Below are 27,727 nucleotides of genomic sequence, written 5' to 3'. Positions count from 1 at the left end.
AGCAGACTTTTTCGATTTCAATGCACTTTGTCAGTTTTGAATGTAAATTGTTATTTATCCATAGTTTGCAATGGCTGCAGAGGTTTCACTGACATTTACTATACTCAAATCTTTTAAAATTTAGTGTGTTCTGTAACAGATCCCACCTTTTCCTCAGCAAGACACTTTGTCTTAAAAGCATTTTTAATTTAGTGATTTGCAGGAGTTCACTGCTCGTCCTGGCAAATCCTTCACACAATAGAGTTTAATGTGCGGCTTCAGTTTCCAGTACAGGGTCATGTTCATAAAGAATACAAATGAAAGGGAAGATATTAAAAAAAAAAAAGTTACTGCGCATGTGCAACTGGCAGTTATTAAATGATAACAATGTAACTTCTAGATAATAAAAGTCAAAATACCAAATAGGGCAGAGCAGATCATGCCCTAATGTTATGTAAAGTGCCTTACTTTAAAGAAGTTATTCCTAGTCTGATTTAAAACCGTGTAACCTGCAAACTTGAATATAAAATACTGCTGCAACTGAAGACTGCAAACGTCATTTATATGTATAATGAAACCTTAAAAAGATCTTCCAGATCAACTTTCAATCAATAAAATGCTTCCTATTGTCAAACTCCGGAAAACGGCGATTTGCTGTGCAGGCGCAAGAAAGACCCTAGGCACAATAGTGCTGGTGAGGGCAAACGTAATTTTCAGGTGGTGAGCTGGATATGTTATTTGCACAAAAAGAAGGTAAGTGAAAGCATTTAGCTCAACAAAGCACTCTTTTACTAGGAAGAAAAAGTCTGGCTAAGTATGGCAACACCTGTAATGTCCCTCACGTTCTAAAAGCTAAACTGCACGGCTGCAGGGAAGTACTGTTTAAACTACACTGCCCCGTGGATCTCTGAAAAAACAAAATGCACACGAAAGCTTTCAAAAGCAAGGAAGAAGTATTTAAATGCAGAGATTTGATGCTTTACCACACCACAGCCATCTTCACATCGCCTAATTAGAAGGCATAAAAGCCTCTCCTGCTTTTACCTCAATGAGCAGAGTCATTAGGGTGATGAAAGCGAGTCGTTTCCCCGTTGCCGGTAAGCGGGAGGGGGAGTCGGACGGTGCGGGCGGTAATTGCCGGCGGCGGCGGACAGCTCCCGGTGCTGAAAGGCGCGGGCCGGCCCCGCGGCCACAACGCCGCACCCCGCCGCCTCGGAAAAAGCACCGCCAGGCTGAGCGGGGCGGCAAGTGCTCCGGCTGAATAGCGCTGTCTGCAGAACAATGGCAGCCAACTCCAAATCCTGCTATAATCACATTAATGAGATTAATCAGTGAATTAGCAGCAGTCAAATGTCAGGGTGGCACGGAGGAATCCAACCAAGCTCGGTAATTAACTTTTGGGGGGCAGGGGAAGGGAACCGACTGTGTTATCTGTCAGGCTTTTCCCGAAGTTTACCAGGTCTTTTTATTCGCTGGCCTTTGGAAGATGGTGACAATTCAAGTGGGGAGGGGGAGGAGGGGATAAGACGGAGACCTCAACCTTTGCGTGCTATAAGACAGCCTGCTAATACACAGTATCCCATTACTTCCAGCTGAAGTCCATTGAGAAAACTAGTACCGTTTGAAACAACCCACCCCAACCGCCAGAGCTGCACTGTACTGAACTCTGAGTATGAAATTAGTTCTGTGATTTAACTTCCACCACAAATTCCAATAGGCATGATAAAAATGGCCGATGCCAAAGGAGTATTAAATATTATTCCTTTTTAAAAATGTACAAGAAAGATACTCTTTCTCAAATCAGAGGACTAGGAGAAAAGAGTACCCTTTCAACAACTATCAGCAATAGATTATCACGACAAGTTAATGCTAGTGCTGTTGCAGTGTTTTCTCAAAAAAAAAAAAAAATTAATCAAGGCATTTAGAGTAAGTTGCTTAATGTAGACAAGTCAGGGACCTGGTCTCTAGCTGACCTCAATAAAAGTGAAACTTCTCTCCACCTAAAATTCAGCACCCACGACCATTTCTCCATTGAAAGTACAAAATATAAAAAGAGATTCCCCGTAGATTATAAATAAAATCCAGATGTGTTTATTTGCAAGAGAGTACTGCATATCTCCTTTTCTATCTTTAACAGAAGTATCGTCAACCATGCAAAGCATTTATCATGTAAAAACCCTACTTTTATGCACACACTACTTCTGCTGAAAACAAATAAACATTAAAAACACCCTCCTCTTTGCCTAGATCAGGCTGTGCACGTTGTTCAGTACTCAGAAGAAAATGACATGCTTCTGTTCCATTAAGTTTAATCTTTGTTAGTGACAAATAAAAGAAGCAAACCTGTGTAACGTCCCTCCCATAAGAGACTAAGTAGTTTCTTTTTTACTAATATAAGTCGTTTTCTTTTATAATCTTCAGTTACTTTTTTAGCACTAAATTAATCAGATTAACAAATTTGCACTAAATGTACATGGACTACAGTCATACTTATCTGAACTATTTTAAAATTGAAGTATAGACTATGACGTTTTCAGAGAGTTAACTGAATTAACCATCCCTTATTTACAAAGCTTTTTCTCTTTAAAGAAAAAATATTATAGATATGAAACATTTAAGACAGTGTTCTTTCAAAATATTACTCTTATACAAGTGTTCCCGTTTAAAGTACAAATCCACTGTTTTCAACGTCGTTTTAGTGTAAAAACATAGTATCTTATAATCTTTTATTTAATTGTACTCGACTGTCAGGAAACTTGAGCATTCCAATCTGTGAAGTTTTTGTCTCGGGTTCTCCATATCAAACAAGTACCGTCCAACATGCAGCAAGTTTATATAAACAACAACATGCTTAATGCATGCAACATTATGCATTCATACAGTAAACACACACTTTAGGATTTTTATCAGCTATTCTACAGCCCAGTACAATTTCGGCTGCACAGCAGTATTACCAGAAGAACTTGAAAAGAGCAAACAATGGACATTTAAGTACAAGCTACAGAACGACTGCAAAAATCACAATAATCTTTCCACTTAGCTACAAGAATCAACCCCCACCCTGCACAAAACACAGCCCACACCTGCACCATTAACCGTTTACAAGTTAAACATAAGCAAGACATTTCAGCATGGTTAAGAAACACCCTGGCTTACTACAACTTTGAAAGGATGAGGAGTAAGAAGCATACCACAGAGACCCAGAAAAGGCTGCTTTTTTCTTCATTGAACACTGAAAAGATACCCCATGTTCCAGGGAATTAAAAAAAAAATGTAGATATATATTAAAATACACCCACCAACACTGAGTAAAAAAATCAGGGGGGCTTCAAGAAGACTGCAGGGAAAAAGCTCTCACTCTCTTTAGTGTGCAGAAGCTTAGGGGGAAAAAAATGTCGCCCTGGCAGGAATGACAAATGCAGTAGGATAGGCTAGCAGGCCTGAGGGATCTGTTTTACTTCCACATACATCCTCTAATGCACGCACTCCCACTCATCCTCTCGAGATGCCTTTTTTTTTCCCTCTACTTTTTTTTTTTTTTCACCAGCTCCAAATCCCCGGCATATGACCTTCTGTTAAATAGATAAAAAAAAATTTGCTTATCAGTCATGCAAATGAGGCTGAATTCATTTTCCACAACAGATGGCCTCATAGATAATGATGATGGAAGAGAGAAAATTGAATGTCTCTCACAAGGTGGTCATGGCAACCAAGAGCAGAATAATATCAATAATAAGCTCACTGCATAATAAGGTTGTCAATCCCACAAATCAAAGTCTCCAGCTAAATCAGGTATCCCACCCCCAGCTAGTTATCAGGTAAATAGAGAAATAGAGAGCGTCCTTTTTCTCTTTAAACGAGGAGTTGTGAAAAGAAATGGTAGCTTCAGCGATGCCAGGGTACAAGGGGAAGGAAGGAGCAGAAGAGATTTTTTTTTCCTGCTAATTGTGTGTTATTTAATGATTCGGGGAGGGGGTGTTGGGTTTTTCCTTTTTTTTTTTTTATTATTATTTCCACAGAGGTTTTATTTGTTGGAAGGGGGTGTTGGTTTGTTTTTTTAATAGCGAGGCTGGTATTTTGAACTCGATCTGCTGCCGAAGCCTTGCCTCCCCTCCCTGCGTCTGATGTGGAGTGCTGCATTGATGCAATAGCAGCTCGCCTCAGGCTTCCACCTTGGCTCCCAGGGGGCCATCCCGCAAAATGAATCAGCAGCCATCCTGAGCAGACTGATTAAAATGAAAATGGCAAGGCACATGTCTGGGCGGAACTAGAGCTGAGCTGCGCTGCCTGTCTGGCAAGCATGCTCAATATAGCTTTTGCTAATAATGGCTTACCGCCTTTCGGTTTTTTAAAGGTATTACCGTCGCCCCTTCCCCCACCCCCTAAAGAGATAGCGGTGCTGGGGGGTTTCCCCCCCTTCGTTGTATACCGCTCACAGCTAGAGTTTGCCAGACTGGCGTGCAGTGTTTGTGAAAAGACACACTTGCTTTGCAGGGATTTTCTTCGCAGATGTGCTGAAATACCAAGACAACATATTAACATGCAGCTATAAATTATTCCCAGATATTAGCTAGGAAAGAAACCTCAGAGGAAAGCTCAGTCACTACCAGAAACATCATTTTCCCCCCGGTTTTTACACCTCAGCTTGCAACGGCACCTTGTGCATTATGCATCACGAGAAAATGACTGCCACTAAACGCAGAGCAACTTCCTGGAGCTCTCAATGCACCGTTTGACAGACTCCGAGCTGTATTTCTAACCCCCACCCACTCACCCCTTCCCTAAGCAGGTAACTAGGTGCATAGAGAAAGCTATTTAAAGCGCGCATCTCCTGTAGTCCTTCGATGAAATAGAAACATTTCGCGGACAGCTTTGGTGTGCAAAAACAGCACTGAGAAAACATCGATCCAGGCATGCACGGGTTCTGAAACCTGGGCAGACTGTTGTTCCGTGAGGTGTGGGGATTGCTCTGCCTAGGGATTTTTGTTGTTGGCTTTGGTGGGGTTTTTTTTTAAAGCGAACAGCACAGTGGCACATCTCTGGAAACCGGCATGCATGTGCTGTACATACACCCCGATGTGCCTCCGGTTAATTCCTGTTTTTAAACCGCTGGGATTATTTCCCCTCCCCTGCCTTCCCCCCCCATCCGCCCTGCACTCTAGCCCCGTTACTGCAGTGTGAACCAGAAATCAATAGGGCTGCTCTAATGGAGGTTCCAGCTGCAGTTGGCTGTGCAGACACACACACACACACGCACAGACACTGACGTCTGTGCAGCTTTCTCAGCCGATTGGGCACCACATCGGATGTTCTGTGGAGCAAAGAATAGGAATCATTTACAGTCTGCTAAAAAAAAAAAAATGGTACCTTGCGTTTCCCTGTCTCCAAGAGAGCCAGGCTGGGCTCGCCGTGCCGGCTGGCTGCAGTGCCTGAGGGAGAGCACCGCTCGGGGTACGTGCAGTCACCGCAGGGTACCAGATGACACCCCGAGATTACCACAGAAACTGCCGGGGCACAGAACCCCGCGATTCATATGGGATGTTTTTATAAGGTCACCAATTCATATCGTGAAAGATAAGAATGCGAACATAGGAAAACAGACACGAAAAATCAAAGCGGTTTAATTGATAGATTAATAGAGCTCTTGTGCACTTTGATGTGTTTGCAAGTATTGCCAGGCTCTGAAGAGTATTTTAATGAAAGCTTTATTTTTAAAGGCTTTGTTAGAAATTATGCACTGAATATCTAATATTTCGATGTAAGTTTCCCACTTACTTCCCCTTCCTTCAGTAGAAAAATATTTAATTTGTTAAAGATTAGTTTTAATTTCCTATAGTCTTTAAGTATTTTATATATATGTATTCATGTGTCAAGCTATTCCTTGTTACTAAAACATATTTGGGTTTTTCCCCTTTTAAACAATAAACCCCAGGCTCTGTTGGTTACCTGATGTTGTAGCTGTTTATCTCTGAAACAAGAAACAACCGTGTTGGTGAACGTGTAAAAAAATTCTAATTCTCTGCTCCCAAGACAAGGCATTCCTGGGATCTGCAGCACTGCAGAACACCTCCCCCACCACCCTGTCAATGTATTTCAACTTCAGTGTATTGACAGCAACTGCCCCAGCCGGAGTCTGGCTCCAGTGAAGCATTTATATTCCTTCCACTCAGCCCTGTGGATCTTTGCAGGGCTCAGGATGCCAACCCAGGACTCGCTCTGGAGAAATAAAGTCTGGGAGAATGAATGAATCATAAAGCCATATTGCACGACAGAGTCACATCCCAGCCTGTGTTCTACAGTTCATTCTTATGCAAGCTTTTAAAAAAATGCGGTTTAAACCCTAAAAATGATGGCATGTGGCAGGCTACTAAGTAATAGGCTGTAGGAAACCTTAGAACAAAAGGGGCCAGGAAGCACAGAAGTCCACCTCTCCTCGACATTAGCAATTACACCATCACAGTACCCCCTCCCCAAATATTTATCTAATCTCTGCTTTAATTATTTATACTAGTTGCTTTTTTCTGCTGTCCTTGGCAGTTTGGAGCACAAATTAACTGTTCTCTGTTTCTCTGTGTGGAGACATTCTGCCTAGGGTTTTTTTCCCCTTCCTCCTGCCCAATTCTTATTAAGTTTTAACCCCTTTTCTGCTGGACAGAAAGCTCAGGCTCTGGGAGTACTGTAATTGCTGGCCATTTAAAATGCCTGTGCTTTGAAGAGGTACCAGGTATATTCCCCAGCCTAGCAGCAGACTGTTTACCAGACTGGTAAAAATAGCATCATAGGCAAAAGTTAAAGCATACAGTGCAACTATTGTCCTGGAATATGAAATTAGAGTCTGAACTCTAACCTATATGCTAAAATGTGTTTCTTTTGTATTTTTTTTAGGAAACAAGCAGATTTCCACATAATGAAGCTATTAGGGTGCTACTGTTTGGTTCATGCTGTATTTACTAACAGTGAAAATGGCAATTGCCCAGGGATAGAAAGCCCTTACAGTGCCACCAATCCTTACATTCCTTAATCTTCCCTATCTTTTCCTAACACTGGCATTTAGCATGCCCAGAAACACCATTCCAGGACACTGTGACAGCCACCAAGCCTAAGCATTTACTGAGTATATGTGCATTGGGTAACTACTTTTTCAACCTCAAGTTGAAAAATTAATTACTTCTGGTAATTAATGGCTGGCTCCTACGAAATCTCCAGTTGGGAAGGAAGCTGTGCACCATGGTTGGCTAACTAAGTTCTTTGCAAGATTTAACCAGAAAAGCTGGTGCTAACAAGGTGTTTAGCAGATACTGGCCATTCCAGTAGCTTAGTCCCCACCTCCACATCCATAAGAGTGTCTGAAAAACAGTCCTTCCCAGTCCATAAATGTCTCACCAATTTACCGATAATCTCTGATATTTTCCCAATTTAGTGAGTTTTGTTAAGGCAGCAGGTTAGTATTGATCACACCATATTCAGTAAGGGAGTGTAAAGATCACTTTGATGAGACTCAGAACAACACCTTGCAATACTGCTCCAGCCCAGCACAGGAACATGGCGGCAAGTACACCTTAATAAGTGGGCTTCACCCAGACAACTCAGACAAAACATAATTCAGGTAAGGCTCAGAGGAAAAGAAATTATTTTATTTCAAGCAGACCTTGTCTCAGTCATAAGGTTATACACAAAATATTCCTCACATTGTACCCAAACTAGTAATTTATGTGCAAGTGGGTCATAAATATTCTTCAGTATCTGTGAAGTGGTAGTGCACTACTTTGTTCTTGCAGCTATAAAGTTTTTATACTGAAACTGCCTAATGTCTGGTACCCGTGAAACACTGAGCAAAAAAAGGTGTGTATGAGCGCATCCATATGTGCAGAGATCCCTTAAAATATTGAATAACTGCTTGCTGTTAGCCCCCAAGCATCTCTTTTCCTCAAATACACTGTTCAAAATGTCAACAGCCATTACAAATGGGGAAAGAAATCACAGGGATCAAATATACAGTCCCAGACAAAATGCTGGTGGCTCCATATAAACACTTAGCCTGAGCATTCTTCATTTGGAGCCATACATATGAGGGAACGATTTTACTGTCTAGTGATACAAACACTTAGCATTATTTTGGAGAGAAAGTACCTGAAATAGCAGGTATCTTAAGGATGACAGCTTCAGAATACTCACACTGCAGATTTCATGTGAATATGTAAGCAGTACTTCTGATATTTATCAAAGGACTCTGACTGAATAGTATTTTCATCAATGTTGCTGGCCTCAGATGCTCAAAATTACTGATCGTGTCCTGTTTCCATGCAGGCGCATAAGAGTTGCAAGCAAATTTTGCCCATGTTTCAGACTGGCAGAATGCAAACTGTGTCTGGTCTGGAAGGCAGTCAGACACAGTCAAGTTAATAAAAGGCCTGCCAGCTAGAATTGCTTGAGCTAGGTGATGACTATGTGCACTCAGGATAGACATAGTTCTAGTCCCATTAGATACAGAAACTGCAAAATACTCATACATTTGACTCAGCCAAAGAAAAAAATACTTATTATGGACATAGGATAAAAATTGCAGAAAAGAGTTCTAAGCAGTAACATGTACCTTATTTTTTCCCCCATTGTCTTCAGCAGGAAGGAGGAGCAGGCCCACAGAGATGTTAACAACTTGGAGAATTCAGCAAAAAACACCAGTAAAAACAACTAAGGAAATGGAGGGAACAGTTTATGGGAAAATATTAAAAACTAAACTCATAGAATGCAAATACAAACTGAAAGAAGAACAGATACCTCAAAGATGATGGAAGGTCCAAAACTGCAAAAGGGGAAAGTTAAAGGTATCCTAAAGGGGATACGTCATACACATATACGAGAAGTCAGGGTAAGTCAAAATTGTCACAGTTGAATTCTGGGGGGGGAAATGACAAGGAGTCATTGAATATTGTGATAGTGTTCTTAGGAGAATAGTGCAAGGAAGTAAAAGTCATTTATAACTGGACCAAACAAACCACTGGAAATTATACTACAGGGAATAATCCTAAAATAGCAGGCGAGGGGTTTAAACAATATAAAAGGTCTTTTCAGCTTCTAATTTTCATGATTCTGTCATGGTTTAACCCCAGCAGGTAACTGAGCACCACGCAGCCGCTCACTCACCCTTCCCCACCAAGGGGATGGGGAGCAGAATGGAAAAAAAAATCGGGGCTTGAGATAAAGATAGTTTAATAGGATAATAAAGGAGGAGAATACTACTACTACTACTACTACTACTACTACTACTACTACACTACTACTACTACTACTACTACTAATCAACTAAGTGATGCACAAGTGCAATTGCTCACCACAGGTGGGAAAAAACCCAACAATGCCCAGTCTGTTTCCGAGCAGCGATCCCACCTCCCGGCTAGCTTCCCAGTTCTATCCGGAGCATGACGTTCTATGGCAGGGAATGTCCCTTTGGCCGGTCTGGGTCAGCTGTCCTGGCTGTGCTCTCCCAGCTTCTGGTGCACCTGACAGGGCACAGTGAGAAGCTGAAAAGTCCTTGACTTAGTGTAGGCACTACAGCTACCTAGCAACAACTAAAAACATCAGTGTGTTATCAACATTATTCTCACCTTAAATCCAAAATGCAGCACTATGCCACCTACTAGAAAGAAAATTAACCCTATTTCAGCTGAAAACAGGACAGATTCCTAGTTATTATTAGTCACTATACTTTTTTAAGTGATAGTCCCCATCGTAAATACTTTTGACTAAATAAGAACCCATAAAGGGAATTAGAAATGGAGAAAAAAATGAGATAGATAAACAAAACCCCTTATAGAATGTTCAGAATTTTTCCAGCTTAAACGTGAAAATAAAAAAGAAAATAAATGTACATAAACTTAGCAGAAAGTAATTTTCTTCATTACTTTACAAGATTAACAAGCTTAAGGCTTTCACAGTTCTTGAAAAGACTATAGTCTAAGGTGCGTGTTAAATACAGGGGAGACCATTTCACGAGCATGTACAAAACAGATCTGCAGTTTTAATTTGAAAAACATGTTATGTGTTTGTCAGGCCTGCATGCCTTGCTTTTCCCAGTGATGACTTGACTTTGCTGAATCAGGACCTTAACTCCTATTGCTACTAATACTTCAGCAAAGAAGTAACTTTATAATGATGAAAAGTCCTGCTGCCTACTCACATATATATTTTAATTATTTGCATTATTGTAGCAGTTCAGAGCTTAATCAAAGACTTGACAGACACTGTAAAATTACAGGCAAAAAACGTGATCTGAAGTTCTGAACATCTTAAAGATGACCAATTAAATAAAGGATAGCTAAAGAAAAGTTTGTGACAGAATTCATAGACTCAACATTGAGTTTAGAATGTATTTCATTGCTTCTGCTATACTTCCCACAGTTCTTTATAACACACTTTTTCCATGACATGACTTAGGAGAACAGACCTCCTGCAATAAGTGTGTCTTGTAAGGGGATATGAAGAAATTAAGGGAGAAATAGCAGATGAGAACAAGATGGGGCATAAAACAGGTATCATAGCAAAAAGGTTGCAGAGGAATGGTATAGAGCAGGAAAAAGCCAATTAATTGTTTGTAAGAGCTGCAGTTGAAAGCAGGATTCACTTCAAGGTTACGACATATACATGTAGGTGGTTAAAGTCCCATTATAGTCAGTGGAGATCCAGTCAAGACAGTCAACATTGCTTGAAGGAAATTAAGGTGGTCAGATAGGATGTGTCTACTTCAGAGAGAGATGAATAGCTCCCCAGGCTCCATCACATGTGTTTCTCCAATCTCATTTTGCTCTAAGAGGAACTAAGATGCTGAGTACGTGTTCAGGACACCTAAATTAGGAGAAAGATTCAGCTACAGAGCCAGAGCACTACATGTAGATGTTTTAATCTCACCATGAATATTACTTTTTCAAGCTGATTCAGTTTTGTAAACGGAGGCATATACTGCTATTTGACACACCTCAGCTTCCAGCTGCTGCTTCAGAGGGCACAGATTTCCCTGTAAGTCTTCCTGGAAACTCTTGCCACCCACCCCTGTGCAATTATCTGACAAAGATGCCATTTCAAGACTGGATTAGGGCATAGGTCCTAATGACTCTTTGCTGGGTATTTTTGTACTTCTTCATAAGGTATAAAAAAACAAAAGCTGAAAAGTACTGCCATGTTTTGCATTTTTCTTTTGCTTTGTTTCTTTTTTCTTTAACTGAAATATCAATGGTTTTCTGCTTTCAGTAGAAAAATCACCATATCGCCGGGCACATTTTCATTAAAAAAATGCTTAGTTCTTACACTACCTTTCCTTTAAAACACTTACTGTTTGGTTAGTAAGCTTAGATAAGTCTCAAAACTATTTAGTATTGAAAAAAATATTCACAGAGGAAAAATATTCAGGAAACTCTAGTCAGGACACAATACAACTCCATTACATTTATAAGTGTAAGAACTATTTGATCCAGTACAGTCAGCACTTTAATACACAATTAGACAAACATAAACCAGGACAGATACTGATCATTCTCCTGGCCTATTCTCCAAGGCCCGGCAGCTTGTGTTGTATGGATGTCCTAAGCAAAAGTTTGCCTTGGCACCATTGTGCTCCACACCTCTGCTGATACTCTTCCATACGTCTGATCAATTTCTGTTTGAACCAATGCATTCTTTTCCTATCACACGCTTTTAATGCCAAAGAATTATACGTATGATTGAGTAGTGAAATATATTCACTATGTATTTCACAATGTCTTTTTGCTTCTTTTATACCTGATGTCTGATAATTTCATTGGGAATCTTCCTCTTCATATATTGCATGGCCAATCATTCCTAAGCCCATTCTCTACACCTTTCATGCTTTCATAGATCATCACTCACATATCTCCCCTTCCATTATTATCACTCTGCCAAGCAGACCAGTTCTGGCTGTGAAAGTTCTTGTACAGAAGCTATCGCTCACCTCTGAACCTCACTGTTCATTTTTTTCCAATTTATTTTATCTTTTTTGAGATAAGATCATAAAAAATGCATGCAAAAGTCAAAATATGGATATGGTATATTTTTAGCTATACATACATAGGTATATATGTATACGTATTGCACATGTCTACACAGACATTCAAATAGTGGCAGAATATTTTCCATTTTATCGAATTCCTTAATGTAACATTTAGATATTTTGTGGGGGCAGTTCTGGGCACAGCAGTACACACAGGTACACAAAAGATCATGCCTTGTTTGCGATGGGATTTAATCCCATTTAGGTTACACAAGATGAAAACTGCCATCCCCGAACCATCCTATTAGCCATCATCTTATCCTAATAAAATCTCATCATCTTTAGACTCTCATTATTTGGTAAGAAAATTTCTCTTTTTAACTACAGCTAGCATTTTGATCATGCATAGAATTCTCATATTAGAGTAGCTAAATGCCTTATTCCAAGTGAAACCATAGTAGGCTTCAGAAACTAGTTAGGACTAGAATGATCTGGTCCAGATGGCATGACCCAAACAGATTTAAGAAACTTTCTGTCTTCCCTCCTTACCCTCCCAACGTGCAACATGCAACTGCAACCTCTTCTCTCCTTAAATGAAGATGAATGCAAAGTCCTGCACCTGGGGAGAAATAACTCCATGCAACAGTACAGACAGGGCTGACAGAAGGTGTTTGGCAGAAAAGGACTTGGAGTCTTTGTGGGCAGCAAGTTGAGCACAAGTCGGCAGCATGCCCTTGAGGCAATGAGGGTTATCTGCGTACTGGGCTGTACTAGATAGAATATAACCAGCAGGATGATGGAAATGATTATTCCCTTCCAATTGGGATATGTGAGACTATATTTGGAGCAGTCCAGTTTTGCAGTTCCCACTACAAGTAACACATCAATGAAGTGCAGTAAGTCCAGAGGAGGACCACCGACTTACAGAGCTGGAGCACATAACATATGGGCAGAGGCTGACAGAGGCGTGTGTGCTCAGCCTGGAGGAGAGAAGGCTAAGGGGGGGATTCACCTGCTGTCGTCAACAATATTATAGGTGGTTATGTAGAATCAGACTCTTCTCAGAGGAGCAAAACCAGCATGAGAGACAATGGTCACAAGTTGCAACATGGGAAGTTCTTATTGACCATAAGGAAAATATTCTTCATCATGGGATCAGTCAGCTCTGGAAAAATTTCCCAAAAGGTTGCGGAATTTCCATCTTTGGAGATATTCAAAACTTGATTGTGCAAGCCCTGAGCATGTTGCTCTAACTCTGAAGCTAGGCCAACTTTTAGCAGGGGGTGGAACCACATAATCTCCAGAGATCCCTTCCAACCTAAACTGTTCGGTGATTCTACTCACATATTTAAAAATAAAGTACAAGGGCATTTTCAAAGTTAAGGTTCAATTGCCAGTTCGAAAGTCTTCATCTTAAGCTTCAGAAAGATGTACAACCATTTCTAAGTATAATGCACTTGCTAGATTACAGGCTAGTAGTAATAATGCATGTGATATGAAAAAAAAAAGCAGCAGGTTGTGCAATCCCAAACTAAATATACAGAGTATAGTCAGAAAAAAAAAGGCATGGGTCTGCTGTAACTTGACCAAGTTTTTATATATGTACACACCATATAGCATATATCTGAACTCATATGTTTTTACTCAGAATACCCCAAATGATAACTTGTTAACAAAAACTGAATTAGCACAAGAATATATTGCTTATGTAATTTATAAATGATGACATTATTAACTGCAGTGAAAAGTAATTTTTGTAGTGAAGATTTGTAGGCAACATAGACCTGTAAATGTAAAGCCAAGCACATTGTCTGAAATGAATCAAGGATAAAATCTGTGAACTTTGAAGGAAAAAAAGATCTTCAGCATCAAAAGTGAAAGAGAAGCTTAAAGGAAGTAAGAAGACAAAAGTGAAACAAATAGATAACATTTCTGAAGAAATGAACACTGTGCTCTGGGGTAAGGATAAAGATTCCAGTGCAAGCATGCAATCCAAATGTAAAAGCTTTTAGGTAAAGTGAGAAGTATTTTCAAACTGTTTCTATAGTTGAAATGGCAGCATTTGAAAAACAGAAGAAAACTACAGCAGTTATCACATTTATATAATACTGGTTGAACACACTTTTAACCCATCGTCACTGTGATAGGGTCATGTATTCTTCACTGACTACCTTGCAAAAACAAGGACCAGAAGAGGGAAGAAAATAGCTGTTTTCTCCAAACATTGAAAATAAATTGTTTTTAGCTAGATCTATGCAACACACAAATACAATTTAAGTCCAAACATGAGTAGTGATAATGTCAAGGAACTCTGTGCTTACCCCTAGAATTACCTAGAAGCAGAATGCAGTGGAGGAAACACCCAACTCCCTAAATATTCACACACTAATTACTGAATTCATTTAATATTTTCTATTGGCAATATAATGTTATGGGAGACATCCAAGCCTGATGTTATTTTTCCTCATAAACAGAAAGTTCCAGTTCATGGAGGAATAGTTGCTTCTCTCTCATCTAAACACAATTTACTATTATTTTTCAAACTGTCACAGAAAGGGACTAAAGAAATTCTGCTAAGACACCTATAGGTGACCTTTAGTTAATTCATTCAAAGACCAACTGCTAAAAAAAGCAATATGATTCTAACAAAATAAATGGTAAATTTGCAGTAGCAGAGGATCAGACTGGTTTCTATTACTTGGATGTTATCTTTATATTTTCTGAAAAGTATGAATTATAATTGAACAGAGACTGACAGCACTGTAAGAATTGGTGGTCTGTATCTCAGTACATATCAGATCAAAACTTTTAGCAGATAAAAAATAGTCTTATTTTTTTACAGAATCGAAGTTAATCATGTAGATAACCATTTATACAGGTAGGATCTAAGAATTTTGGTGCTTAATCACAGTTGGGTACCTAATACTCTGGGATTCTGAAGTGTATAAATAATTCACACATATAACTCTTTAAGAAAAGAATTAAACTGTACTGTCAAAAAGAGGAGACTCTGTCATGGATATCAGTGAGACTACACCTGTTGCAGAAATCCTGAGATCATGGAAAAAGCTGGATTTTTAAATGCATCGCACACAAAAAAACCCTAAAGTTGTACATATATGACATCACTGTCACAAAGTTCAAAGTCCTGATTTGATCCATCACGATTTTCAATGCAAAATATTAGCAAAAAATTCTACCTACCAATGGGAGAATAGTCAGATCATCTAAAATTAGACTGATATTTTAAAACATTATCAAGTAGATTGCTTTGGCAGAAGTGATTTGGGAACACAAACCATATTTTTTTTAGAAAAATAAAAATTAGCCTAAGTCTTGTGAAGGAAAACAAGTTTCTCTGCTTTAATGAAGAGGACTAAAAAATTTAAGAAATATTCTACTTTTAATTATGGTTAATTATAGTTTAATTGGTTAAGAAAACCATTCTAACTCATAAAGTTAAATTAATTGAACTTAAAATTGGTGCAGATTTTAGTTAGAGAAGGCCCATTATTAAAGAGCGGGTAGATTAAGAGAAAAAGCATTTGATCAAAACTGATCATGCTACCACAGGCAAAAGAGTTACCAGCCATCAGTGGTATTACAGTAATTTGCCATGTGCTCTCTTCCAACTGTATCTAATTAGCATTTTATTTCAATATTCACAGTAAGTTATTATGACATAGCTTAAGTGAAGTGAATACATTTTACACCGCAACAGCAAACTAAAAATACACACACAGTACATTATAGCTCAGCTGAGGTCCTGAAGCTCATTACTTTATGATAACCTAACCATTTCCAACATGTTTCATGTTAACATGAGCCTGGTATGTCTTTCTTCCTCGGCATGTCCTCTTTTTCTTCTCCTCCTCCTCCTCCCTCCTTAGATAGAATTTCAGGATTGGGAAGAAGAAAGGAGAGAAATCACAGACTGGCCATATGACCAGGATTTCCAGATGCCCAGGATAAGTGGGATCTGGACATGCCTTTTGGAGTTGATCTGTGTGCAATTGCTAGCCATCTGCGTAGTGTGTGCGTGCTAGATCAGATGTGCGCATATGTAGCAAGTTCAGTGTATGGCACACAGCCCATATTTCCCTCTGAGATTCCCTGGATGTGTGCCCATCCCTTAATTCTGTATACCTCAAACAACTCCTTCCATTCTCCTTTCTAGTGGCATACAGAAAGTTAAGTTGTTCTATAAAGTAGAAGACACGGCAAGAGAACGGCGGCAGCATTCAAACACTTTTTAAACTTCATCAAGAACACTGTCAACAATATTAGCTGCATATTATTTATTGCAAACAGCAGCAACATACTATACGCATACAACAGTACAACCAGCTGAGAACAAACACCATACACTTCATCACAATGAGCATTTACATAACACGATGCAGGCACTCAGTATTATGTCACTAATGTGACTCTTTCTGTAGTCCCTTGAGTGCCTCTGGCTTTGCAGAGTACATCCAGCTAAATAGCACTTGTATGGCCCTAGGACATATGCCGTCTGGCCTCCTGCAGCCACTGCTCAATTGAATATAATGGAGTCATGCTAAATGACAGAGCCCTCAGCATGGAAGGCGGAGGGGGCAGGCACAAGCACAAAGAATTAATCAAGCAAGCCAACTCTAAATTGTACAAATTCTGTCAAGCAAATATCTATAATATATTCTGTCACTGAGACTGTCAAAATGGGATAAATCCTCAGCTCAAGTGAAAATAGTACAGATATTCTAAATTACACCAATTATAGCAATATGCACTAACAGAAGATCTTGCCTTATTTTACAGGGTTTTTAAAAATTTGATGCCACAAAGAGGCTTAGAAGCCACAGTTTCTGCTTTGTACTCTTTCCTCCATTCACTGAACTTCATTTTTCTGTACATTAGAAAGTCTCTACTTTTCTGCCCAGGAGTAAAAGCTGGTACTGTCCTGTTCTTTCCTGGACTGTCAGTACAGTGCTAACTTTGTCAACAGCTCTGGGAAAAAGATTTGTTACTTAACTTGTACCCTAAGGCTGTGCAAATGATCTGCAGCAAGTAGTTGTCATTTTCTCTTCTCCTTCTTATGCCTCTGAAATATTTTCACTATTTGCAATTTTCATCAATTTCTTAATTTATGTTTTTTCTGTAATTAACTCAAGTATCCAGCATGGCTATATAATTATATATTAAATAAAAAGCGCATTCATTTGATCAGGAATTTGCTCTACCAGAAGAATATTTAAGTGTTTTCTGCAAAGCTGATGCAATTCAATTTATTTCACGCTGCACTGTTCCCCACTTTGAAGAAATATAATAATAATAAATAAAACTTTACACCATTTTTTTCAGGTGGTGTAATGCAGCTAGAAAGGTTTAGTTTCAGTAAGTGGATAAGCAGTTGAAAAAAAAATTAAGATGGCAACTTTTCCAATGAAAGACAAGTAAAATTTTCGAGAGTCCAGGTTTAACTAGGTATAAATTGAAAGTGAGCAGATCAGATTATAACTCTGTCTCTGAACTTTTTATGCCTATGAATAAGGAGTTTATTTCCAAGCTCTACTTTATTATTGACTATCTGTAAAATGGTATATAAAAATTCTTTACTAGTGTCATTCACACAGTGTAATTAACAAGTATTAATAGTGCCAGAGGTGCTAATAATACTGGCTTCTTTTTGTTGTCACAGCTGTTCTCAATCTACCACTGTATTAGCATTGTAAAAGGAAAACCATGGTATACCCCTTTCTTGAATTTGAGAGTACATAGCAATGAATTAACACCCAAACTGGATTTCTGAACTCCCTACATTTTAAAAAACCATTAAGGAGAAAAGTAATCAGCTATTACTAGCTCAAAATATATAGGGCATGTTTTCTCTGAAGCTGGTAAAATCTAGACTGCCACCAGGTCAGAAGCTTGTATCAAGCTGAAGATGCAGATGAACAAAAGCAGAAGCAGCTTAACGTCACAAATACCATTTTGAGTTTACTGTGGAAGTATAGCAAAATAGGATGTGTTTGTACAACAATGAATAAGGTCAAGCAAACATACTATTGTATGAATATCTTGTGTAATGTCCTTATAGTTAAACCCTGTTCCTTTTATTACACAAATATATTGGTTACTATTCACACACCTGTCTTGTACAAAACAGGCTCAGGAGGCATATTCCCTCTGAGACAGGTGCACAGCATGTGGCTCTCAGCTGGGTTAAAAGAAAAGCATGCATATGTATGTTGCTGAGCATAGGGAGAAAGGAAAATGGATGAAAGTTGATCTGATACAAAAGAGAGCCACGAAATGAAAGGACATACAGCACATGGAAAGGGGACAGATGCATGAGTATACTAAATAGAAAGTTCTGTGCATTAAAATGAAGACTAAACAAAAATTAAGACTTCCCTACTCATATATATTAGAAAGATTATTTTCTTAGAAAGGAATTACAATTGTCAGTAGTTTGTAGGGCATCATTTTTCTTAAACAAAACTGGAATATTTCAAAATAAGGGCTCTTTTGTGAATGAACTGAAAAATAGATAAAAGAGCTGAACTCAGAGGGAACCCAAACAGAAGATGCACTAACAAGTTAGAACCAAAACCCTCTGATGTTCCATATCACTTCATCTTTAGCAAAGTCCATCTGTACAGGAGCTCGCATTTCTGTACTAAAAGAAGGGTTATACAATGATTAGAAGTGATCATATGAGCAGAAATCCCACAATGAATCAGGATGACGATTCAGCATTTTCTCAGTTCACTTGAAGGAGTAGGAATAAATTTTCAAAAGCACCGGAGAGATTAGAATACTTCTACATTGTGTTCAACGGCTTTTTGTTTTCTAGATATACTGCCTTTATTTATCCATCTCTCATAGGCAGGACACAGTATTTTTTGTTATACATAGCAGTATATCTTTCAGTGCTTAGAGCTCTCTGAAGGAAAACTAAAAACCTGTGGTTGAATATGAAGCTAAAATTGACCTTAAAGTCCTATTGTGTCCCATCTTAATATAATTTGATTAGAATCTATGGAGAAATTGATTATTTTTCATTTTGCTGTTCTGTCCAAAGTCTGTGTATGGTACAAGAGTCTATAAAAAACATAAAAATAAAAAAGTAACAAAAAATATTTGCTAAAGCTACCATAGGAATTTACAGAGTCAATTGAGTTTGTCTATTTTTAAAATGTACATATTCTGAAAATAAAGACTGATATAGACTCATATTAAAGAAATATTCTCTACCTGCAGTTCTTCACAACTCAGTGGCAATTTCACATAGGTTTCAAGCCAAATACAATTCAGAACACCAACGTACAGTTAGAAAAATGCAACGACAATAAACTTTGAAGCAAACCCCTACCAGTATGCACTTTAAAGATATTTCTAGAACAGAAAGTATTGGGCATAGACTCCAGATTCTCTCATCTAGTTACTTTCAAGTGCAATTTAATGTTAGCATTATCAGAATATATAAGGAACTTGAAAGCAGTTGAGGTGTTCACCTATTTTCAATTGTATGCTATTTTCTGTTTGAGTATAAAACTTCAGAATTCTACCTGTAGTTAGACTGATAAAAATAAAAAATTATTCAAGCAAACATTTGCTAGTTGTCTCTAATTTGGAGAATTAAAAGCATTCTTTTTCAATAAAAATAATTGCTATTGTTTCTTGAAAATCCATTTTACACAAACAATTTTTGCAAAACAGCACAGGAAAAAAATTTACGACTGTTTCAATTAAGCTGATATTGTCATTTTGGGGATGGGGTGGCAGGAAGGCTCTTCTATTTAAACACTTCAAATTTTTTTTTCATAGGTTAAACAGAGCCTGTATTTCTTTTTTACCTTCAGGGTATGCTACATACCTTGTCTCTAGGTGACCATGCACGTGGGAATACATGAGCAAAGCTCATGGATATTGGACACACACAGCTATTAATTTCAGCAGCAGTCTATCTACAGAATAAAAGATATGCATTCTCTATTGGCTTCTGTAAAACCATACTCTAAGCCAACCCCACTGCACGCTGAAAACACATAAGTCTGATGAGGAACTACTCATCAGATGCAAGTCACTCCATATTCTAGTACACACTCAATCCAGATATGAAAGTATTCCACTTTATCCCATTATACATTCAGTTTTGTGGTTCATTTGCAAGTAATGGCCTTGTACATAAAAAAGTACAGACAATATCAAGGTGATAGGAGCTTTTGTTAGGAAAAGTTACAAGTTTATTACATTTGGGGAATTGGTATAAATTGTTTTTTAATTTTTACAATCCATACTAAGTAAATTCATTAGCTTCAAGGAAAAAAAAAAGATCCCAGAGTCAAGTGAAATACAACTTATCCAATACAGAACAACTCATGAGGAAAACAGAAGTAATCACTCTGGAAATCTGCCTGTTTATAAAGCATGGTCTACATGGCATACCCTGCAGTGACAAAACACAGATGAGGAAAGAGGTTTCTACTGGGAAGACTGTACCCTCAACCACATAATCATCATGTAAACCAGTATTTAGAGTATGCATTGTAACATCTGACATATGGAACTCATTTGTAACTCCATGCATCTGAACTCTGACATCATCTAAAAGAAAATTATCACTAGGAATTTAATCTCTATTTTTACAGAAGGCAAAGTATTATTGGGAGGGAAGTCAGCCACAGGGAAGATAAGAAGCACGTGAAGCAGGATGGGATGCAACTGTTCTCCTAAGAGACCTATTATGGAACTAAGTGCTCAAATTAATTGGTCAGGTAGTATGTAGAAAAATAAAATAGATGGGCATAAAGAATCCAAACTGAAAATGTGTATTGTTAACATTGTTGTTAGTTACAGAGAAGCTACTTTGAGATCAATGTTCAATTTTCTTGGGTTCCACTAAGCAGCTATTCATAAACAGTCAAACTCCTCTTTGGCTATACATGTAATAGTTTGTACACATTCAGTTCTGAAAATCAACAAATTTATGCTAGATAGTCCTCTGAAAAAAACCCCAAGCCTCACAAAACAATAAACTATACAAAAACCAGCAAGACTGAAGATGAAGAAAAAAATCACTACCCATCTACTTTCCTTCTTCTTTCAATCCCATTTCTGACCTTACCTTCTTTTCCTCTGCCCTCCCCACACACTTAAGTCCCAATGGCTCTTTCCTCTTCCCTCCAGTGCTTCAGAGCACACAGTATTCACTTCTCAATGGAAACTACTATTCTCATTTTCTCCTCCATTTTCTAGGTGCTGACACTTTCCTGTTTTCCTTTTCCCTTTCCTATTAATGTCCAGGTCTTCCTTTAAGACCTCACTAATATCTACTACACACAAAACCTTCAACTAGAGACCTTGCTGCTCTCCTGAAGGAAGGCTGTACCAGTATTTTGTTCACAAGAATCAGCTGACTGTGATGAATTGACTATGTACAGAGTCCCCTTACCATTTTAAAATAATATTCCCATTTCTTTTTTTAAGAAAAATCAGAAATTGAATATAAAACTGCAACATTTTTCTTTCACATAGTTTATAATAAAAATGTTGAAGACAGCAATGAAGTAAGGTGATTTTTCAGGGGGCAGGGAGGAAAGGAAAGGCAAGTGGGAAATGCAGTATAAAATAAGAAACAATCTTTTTTCTGCAGTTTGCTGTAGAACTTTTTTTCCCCCTTCTTTATGATCATTTTTCTAGGCAAGGTCCAGAAATCTATTAGTATACTCAAAAAGAAAACTTTTGAGTCATCTTTTCCTGTTATTTCCATTCTTCATTCTTAAAGATGACTAAATGTTCATTTGGGGATAGGAGTGGAAGTTAAGGACAAGTGGAAAGCCTATTTCAAAGAAAGGAAATCTCATATTGGGTAAATAAAGACAGTATAGGGTACAATCTGAATGAGGAAACAAAAAAATAAAGAACAATATTAGAGAAGAGGAGGCACTGTCTTTGGAGAATTGGGAAAAAGTACACAAAACATGAAGATAATTCTCATCCCAGATCCAACTACTACAAAATAAAAATCTGAAATATCCCATTTTGAAATAATTACACCACAATCCAATTTACAACTTGGCCAGAGTAAATGATGTGCATGAACAAATGAAGACAGTTTTATGGCTGGAACTGTAGTTAACATGCAACATCAATGGCTGAAACACACTCTGTCACACAGACCTGATGACACTTCCTCACTTCCCATCTAAGTCTCTCACATTTTAACTTTACTGTTTCTGTTGCTGCTTCTCCCTCTCACAATGACTTCCAGTGTTTCTAAGCCCTACATCCTTCCATAGTACATCAGTCACTGGCTTCCACAGATGAAGGCAAAAATTACATCTTGACATCATTTAGGTAGGTGATATATAGTCTAGTTTCAGAAGTAAAACTCAGGATAGAGTGTAAAAGATTTTTTAAAAACTTACTTAATTTTATTTACTTATTTAAGTGGGTAAATACCCCAGTGACTGGCACACAAATCTGCAGTCAGTAATGAGTTGGTTGCTGAAACATGAAGTTGGAAGGACTTTTATGTGGACTGCCAAGTAGGGTATGCAATATAATATTTATCTAAGCACATCTACAGACAGACAAAGGAAATGACAAAGTAGGACTGTGAAGGAAGATATTTGCTTTCATTTGGCTGCTAGCAGCATCCCGAATAGAGTATGTGTGTTCCTTTCAAAGAAAGCTACTGGGCAGCTGAGAAAAACGCAGCTGTTTACTTTGTCCTGGAACATGGAACCCTCCGGAGTGAATGGAGGACATGTCCTTCCCCAACAAAACCTGAGAATACTATGTACAAATAAGCTTCTGACATAGCTGGGGCGAAGACCAACATGTCCACAACAGAGAGGAATAAGAGAGCAGGGGCAAGATGCACAAAAGCAACCAGGCTTCAGAGATGATGAAAAGAAAGATATTTTCCCAGGGATCAGACAGGATCATCTATAATTTTCTGCAACCCAGGGAGTGTCTGAAAGTATCTGAGATAAGACCAAGACTGAAAGTTAAGACCTGTGAAGACACAGTTGGTGAGAGGAACATGTGCTGCATTCTGTTTCACCCAGCTGATGCAATTCTCTCTGCTTTACTTACCTTTTTCTAAAAATAGATTTTATTCAGAGTAAGAAGTAGGTTTTAAAGACTTTTTTGTGTGTACCACTTTAAGGATGGGAACAGGCAGAACAATACCAGAGTACTGACCAACTCAAGAGTCCCATCAAAATGAGAAAACATGCTGGGTGTTCAGTGTTCAGCATTTACATTGCACAGGAGGTTATTAGCCCTGAGCTATTAGTAGTGGCATATTTCATGGTAAGATGTGAAAACTGTGCAGTTTATCCTGCCATCTCACATTTTAACAAAGTGGAAAAAATAATGTTATTAAAAACCTTAAAAAAAATCTATTTTGTATTTTGTTGCCTTCACAGCCAAGTTTCCCAATTTAGCATGCTCCCAAAGCAACAGCCAGATGAAACTTTGACATGAAGCTGTCACAAGGTTAGATATCTTGTGAATCAATATGGCTAGAAATTAGACATTTGGATTGTTAGTTTCCACAAGCAAAATACTATGTAAAAACATGCATAAGAACTAAATAAGTTTAATATTTTAAAACTATAAAATATGGATCTAACCACATAGCAGAAGTGCCCACCTTACATGGATGTATCATTAGAAAATGCTATATGTCAGTGTTGCATAATAGACAGGCTTCATGCTTCAGTATTTCTATTCTTCTCCATGCTTCATAATACCATCTAATAGGTAAAGGATTCAGAGTCAATCCCCAAAACAGTTTTACCAGAAAGCATGCACTGCTGTTTGGATGGCTGCACCTATTTCATCATCCCTAAGGAGCACAGAAAATACATGCGTACTTTCAAATAGGAGATACAGTAAACTAGTATGACTGACTGGTCTGGCCGTATGTTTACATTTAAAATATTCGTCATCTTCAGGTCATAACTTTCCATTTTTAAAGCCAGTTTTCACTTTAAAACCAAACAAACCCCACAAAACAGTAAACCATTCTACAGGACCTGGGGGATCCTGGTGGACACCAAGTTGAACATGAGGCAGCAATATGCCCTCGTGGCAATGAACACTAATGGTATCCTTGGGTGCATTGTTGCCAGCAGGTGGAGGCACGTAATCCTTCCCTTCTACTCAGCATCGGTGAAACCACCCCCAGAGTGCTGGGTCCACTGCTGGGCTTCTCAGCGCAAGGGAGACATGGGCATATTAGAGAGTCTGGTGACAGGCCACAATAATGAAGGGACAGGAGCATCTCTCCTACGAGGAAAGGCTGAGGGTCCTGCGATTGTTCAGCCTGGAGAACAGAAGGCTCAGGGGGAGTCTTATTAACATATATAAACACCTGAAGGGAGGGTGCGAAGAAGACGAAGCCAGGCTCTTTTCAGCAGTGCCCAGTGACAGGACCAGAGGCAGTGGGCACAAACTGAAAAGCTGGAGGTGCTGAACATCAGGAAACACTTTGTTACTGTGAGGGTGACCAAGCACTGGCACAGGTTGTCCAGAGAGGTTGTGGAGTCTCCATACCTGGAGATACTCAAAAGCCGGCTGGACACAGTCCTGAGCAGCTGGCACTAGGCGACCCTGCTTGAGCAGTGGAGTTGTACCAGATGACCTCCAGAGGTCTCTTCCAATCTCAACCATTCTGTGATTCTGTGATACATGGAGGATTCCTTCTCTATATAGTGTTAATTATCTGCTGAACTGTACTTAACACTTCTAATTGCAGTTTGGAACTTACTACTTGGAAACACCCTTCCTGAGGGCAAAATTTTTAAAAGAGTAGCTTCAGCACCGAGAGAGATATGTTTGCCATTTTAGGCCATGTCTACTACAAAGTAATTTCTCTACAGGAAAACTTTCCTTTACAGCCACCTGAATTTTCTCACAGAATGACACTGCTGTACTCCTTTTCCCTGGCAGGGGTTTGTTCACATGTTGTCAAATGTAAGATTGCAGAGTTCAGGTATTAAGAGATCTTTGCTGACTACTGAATGTCATTGTAGATCTATGTGTACCTAAAACCTGAATTAAAAGATACATTGCCTTTGTGTTATATATGTGTGCAAAGGAGAAGCAGGTCAGGAATTTAAAACCTATTTCAAAGAAAGAGAGGCACATAAAAGAAAGATAAGTGACATACAGAGAAGGTGAATATGATGTAGCAGATTAATTATGGATCTGCAAGGAAACGAAATGCACTTCGGTATTGGTTCAGTCTCAAACTACAAAATTATTTCTTCATTTGTGGAAAAGAAATATGCAGAAAAGGTCAAATTGCAAGATCCAATTTGCAAAACAATAAGATACTTGAATAAGGGTACCACATGCAGGAAGAGTGAGATCTTCACTGACCTCACTCACTGTAATGGACTGAGTAAAAGTCTAGCAGCTCCTTTCATTGCCATTAGTCTATGACTCCGCTCATGCATACACACACTTGCTCAGATGCTATATTACAAATCAGAAACTTCGTAGAAGTTTTCTTTTAAAGAGGAAGCAGGCACGAAAGCTTGCAAGCCTTACTGATATTACCAATAATTGTATGCATTTTGATAGCAGTCAAACACAAACATTCTTTACATACTGGAAAGGAGTGTGTGGGAAAGATTATCCCATCAAATACCATGCTTAAAAACTTTTTTTTTTATGATAAGTATCACTGTAGAGGATAGTCTTAGTGCCAAACCTAAGCTTAAGGTACCTTCAAAAGCTTTTGTTCTCACTTGGCAAAAATATTTTGGAAGCCCTGTCTGGATTCCTGAACCTCTGTAGTAGAAAACACTTATTTTCAGTAGAGGCATACAAGAGAGTAAGCCATCTTGGAATATATGACTATGTAATAAATACCTATTAAGCCCTTTAAAGATGTTGAATTTTAGGAACAAACTAATACATGGGGTTTTTACAGCTATATGTTTCACAAATAAAGCTATATTTTCCACAAATTTATGCATACTCAAAAGTGCCATGTGTTTACAAACATATTTTGCAAATGCAGGCAAAATTCACATTTTCTACAAGAATGCAAAATCCAGATACTTAAATCAAATTTGGGTGTCTTGAGTTTAAAATTGTGCAACTTTCTAGTGGGATTCAGCTTCTGATTTGCTATAAAACCCCAGATATTACAGTTGTGCAACAACACGAGGCACCGTTGCAGCAGAGCAGGTGGCAGGAAAGGAGCAGCCATGAGGCCTCAAGACAGATCCTTTAAGGTGGAGCCTTCCTCATATTCTAAACAATGTCCTTCAGGCTCACCCAGGCAGCCAGCTATAACTGGCACTTAGATGTTATGTCCTTGATTGGGAGAGACTGTGGCATAAAACACAGCACTTAACAGTCTCCCTTTGGACTCACTCATATGGACTAAAATCAGAGACGTTTACTTTTTTAAATAAAATGCATTGCACATTAAGTCCATATTTGATATCACTGGGGTTTTCTTAGTTATATTCTAATTTTTTAAAGGAAATTTAATGTCCTTCTATGGAAGTAGTTTTAACTGTATTTAAGTTGGGTGTGGAATCTCTTAGTTCACAATATAAACCTGTGGGGTTTTTTCCTCCCCAGCCTTTAAAAAAAATATTCCAAGTCAAGGAGTAAAATTGGAGAAAGAAAAAAGGATTTTAACTTTAGGAGAGAATATCTCTGCATGTGTGTTCCACTGTAGTAAAAGTCAAGAAGCATTTTAAATGTAGACTTCATTTCTACTGATATAGTTAGCCTGTGTGGTTATGTTAACTAGAACACTGATGTGTTTTGCCAGCTTTAATCACATTGAAAATCTCACAGCACCTGATATTTTGCTTTAAAAGCTGGTTCCTGCAGACAATGAGAAGTCTCATGTATGTAAATTTAAAGAAATCCATTTTCCATTTAAATAATTTGAAAATAATTCTTTTTTATGGAGTGGTTGAGCATCAGGATCTATATACACCACTTCTATATGCAGTTCACTGCATCCAAAAGAGCACTTCAAAGCCTTTCCAAAGCTCCCACTGAAACCATATTCCATCCTTTACTTTTTTTCCCCACCCAACTCATAGCTGTTAAGGAAAACAACAGCGATGTCATTCCAGCTTACTAGAAGATTAAGTTTTTAGGAACTGGGAGAGAGGAAATAAAAAAAAGTTAAGTATCAAAAATGCTTAAATCGCTGTGGGAATTTTATATTTTCTTTAAACTTCTTATGGTTGCTGAGTACTTAAGGAATAATAGCTAGGAGGGTAATTACCACTGCTTCTACGATACTCAAATATGTGTGCTGAAGAAATAAAGAAGTGGGTTTTTTTCCCAATTATTTAAAAGAATCCCCTGATAAATTTACCATTTTCAGCTAGAATGAAAAAGATTCTCAAGGTAAGAAACCATGCTTCTTTTAGGGCTTTGTAATCCATAGAAATGAGAATCTCTAACATACGTACTTGTTTCCTATCTAAATACAAGCTCTATTGACAGCAGCAGAAAAAAGAATGTGTTCATGTACGTACCTCTGACCAATGTTTTACCAAGACTCTACAGAAAACAGTACATTCACCAGGACGCCATACGTTGCTTTACCTACACGCACAACAGAAACCTGGCGGCCTGTGGGATCAGGCCGGGGAGCTGACACTAGCAGACAGCCAACTCTGTGTTCAAATTGACCTACACATGGGCAGGGTTCCCCAGATGTTTGTAAGGAGCCCTGAGACATATCTATCAAGCAGCTTGCAG

The 27,727-nt window shown here is 38.5% G+C and overlaps 1 protein-coding gene across 3 annotated transcripts in view; it reads right to left on the bottom strand.

Moving 5' to 3' along the window:
* Positions 1 to 5,366, bottom strand: part of MYT1L (myelin transcription factor 1 like) — a 321,134-nt gene extending 315,768 nt beyond the window's left edge. Inside the window, exon 1 of one of the 3 annotated variants that reach the window (XM_054822319.1) lies at positions 5,347 to 5,366. The gene's annotated coding sequence lies outside the window, so the exon portion shown is untranslated. The other 2 variants (XM_054822316.1, XM_054822318.1) reach the window with 2 other exon arrangements.
* Between the last annotated feature and the right edge of the window lie 22,361 nt (positions 5,367 to 27,727).

This window comes from Grus americana, chromosome 3 (genome assembly GCF_028858705.1).
Source record: "Grus americana isolate bGruAme1 chromosome 3, bGruAme1.mat, whole genome shotgun sequence".
In the NCBI taxonomy this organism is placed as follows: Eukaryota; Metazoa; Chordata; class Aves; order Gruiformes; family Gruidae; genus Grus; species Grus americana.
This window is presented reverse-complemented; position numbering and strand designations above follow the sequence as displayed.